We start from the raw sequence: 2,809 nt of genomic DNA on the forward strand, positions 1-2,809 counted from the left end.
TTGTCTTTCTGTATTGTAACCAAAATGTCAATAAAAATTATACATATGAAAAAAATGTGTTGGGCTTTTTAAAAACAAAATAAATCTGTAAACAACATGCGTACAGAATATAGCAAAAAAATCAAGCATTTTAACCTTTATTTAAACATTTATTTTGTGATTGCTGTGATTACAAAACACAAACAAATAGGAACACAACATGCGTTCCAAATTTAGCTAATAAATCATGGCCATTGAAAATCACCTTCTCGCAAGTGATCCAATTATTAGGTGATTGGTCTTGTGCCTTGTAAAGGAGAATAGCAAAACATCGATTCGCTAAGGGAGTTACGAAGAGACCATTGTCTTTGCGAGATCCAATACCCTACCACAAGCTGAACGAGCAGTCATAATGGAAACTGGATCACACAGTGACGTATCCAAAATAGCGTCCATATTGGACGTTCGCACAAGATAATACATGTACGCCCAAAAAACGGCTTGCCACGCCTGCGTTTTCTCATCTCCACCCCCGTTACCACCCATAAACGGAACATTCTGTCGATCAAATGACATAGGTCACTTCCTGTTCGCTGTGTATACGAGCGAACGAAAAATTACCGCAATGATCCGGCCGCACATGCGCAATGAGAACCGGACGCATGCGTGGTTTATAACAATCGAATGCGTACGAGCGAACGGCTGATTGCGTCCGGCTCTGAATCAGGCCCTCAGTTTCTTAAACTGGGGCTGATGGGGCATAGAGGGGGAGGAGCCAGTCACCCGTCTAAATTATTTAAAGTGCCATGCTCTACTCTACCACCGTCTGTACCCCACTGTCTTGTGCTCCAGTGTCCCCTGTGGAATCGGAGAAAGGGATTTATCGGTAAGTACCAAAATCTTGTTTTTACACTAAATAAAACCAGTATCATTATTAAAACAAACATGCAGATTGCTTCTCTTTGTAAGGTTTGAATTCTTAGTTTTAGGCAATGGTATATTGGCTTAAGAACCATGGTCAGGTCTACAGTCTCCTGTGGATACTATTAATACATAATCTGTCTTAATTTTCCATCTCCCGATAATTGTTTTTCATACACATAATACATCAACACTTTTACCAGTCCAGTATCATTTATTCCAGTGGTGTTCAGGATTCAGGAGTTGATGGGACTGCGTCCACAAGGACATCAGTGATGTGATGAGCATTGCAGCACGTGATTGATTTCATTGCAGTGAACAAATCACTCATACAGCAGCCTGTCATGAAAGCCACAGCCCACACTGGAGATATGTTTTCTATGCCTTGTGCTTCCCCAAAGTAAGGCAAGTCTGAAAAAATTACTGTGTGTTTTGTGTAAGAACAATGTTTACTTAGATTAACTGAAGTTCAGCTACGCGTTTTTCTTGGATTAATGTTTGCATGTCATTCTCACATAAAACAACCTTGGTATTTTTAAAATCTTTAGAACGTCAAGTAAGGATTTGTTTATATCAGTGAATACTCTAGTATAGACAAATTTGAATCCCAAATTGCGCAAAAGACAAAAACAAGCAGCCTATTAGGAACCAAGGAATATTACCAATTCCTCATAAACATAGCATGAAAAAGACAATGGGTCCTAAAATGGCACTAATTGTCATAAAGTTCGCTTACATTAGAATAAGTCAATGGTATCAAAGTCCGTCCAGTTCTGTAATGTAAAAAATCCCTGTTGTAGAAATGTGTTGGACCGGTGTTCTTATAAATCGAAAATTCTTCATTTAATCGTGCATTTCAAAGAAGAAAAGAGAAAAAAATCATAGTGCAACACTGTAATCCAGAAAATACATAGGAATTTATTCAAACATTACACTCACATGGTTTAAAAATTAAAACAGCATATAGCCACAAAAAGTGGTAACTCCAAAATAATGTCTGCTGACAAGAGATTTTTTCACCGTAATTGATACTCCAAATGTATCAGGTTCTCACCGGTCCCGGGCAGCCAGGGTCCCTGAATCTAATGGAGGATGGTAAATCAAATGGTGATCCAGCAGTACACATAGAAAGGTCCTTTCTCACCATGGGCTTAACATGTTTCGGACGCTCTGGTCCTTCCTCAGAAGGAAGGAGGAAGGACCAGAGCGTCCGAAACATGTTAAGCCCATGGTGAGAAAGGACCTTTCTATGTGTACTGCTGGATCACCATTTGATTTACCATCCTCCATTAGATTCAGGGACCCTGGCTGCCCGGGACCGGTGAGAACCTGATACATTTGGAGTATCAATTACGGTGAAAAAATCTCTTGTCAGCAGACATTATTTTGGAGTTACCACTTTTTGTGGCTATATGCTGTTTTAATTTTTAAACCATGTGAGTGTAATGTTTGAATAAATTCCTATGTATTTTCTGGATTACAGTGTTGCACTATGATTTTTTTCTCTTTTCTTCTTTGAAATGCACGATTAAATGAAGAATTTTCGATTTATAAGAACACCGGTCCAACACATTTCTACAACAGGGATTTTTTACATTACAGAACTGGACGGACTTTGATACCATTGACTTATTCTAATGTAAGCGAACTTTATGACAATTAGCGCCATTTTAGGACCCATTGTCTTTTTCAGTGAATACTCAATAGAAAAAAAATTTCGAACTACATTCTTATTTCTATGTGTGAAGTACAGGTAGCACAGGTTAGCAATATCAGTGGCATCAATGTCAGCTAAAAGATAAATGAATACGGGTTTCATCAATAAAAAGATGACAATAAGGCTGATTTTCTGTCGTCGCTTATTTTAGCAAAAGAAAATGCCCTAACGCCATAATTCAACAAATCTCAG

This window comes from Taudactylus pleione, unplaced genomic scaffold, assembly GCF_031769625.1.
Source record: "Taudactylus pleione unplaced genomic scaffold, aTauple2 ptg000016l, whole genome shotgun sequence".
Taxonomy (NCBI): Eukaryota; Metazoa; Chordata; class Amphibia; order Anura; family Myobatrachidae; genus Taudactylus; species Taudactylus pleione.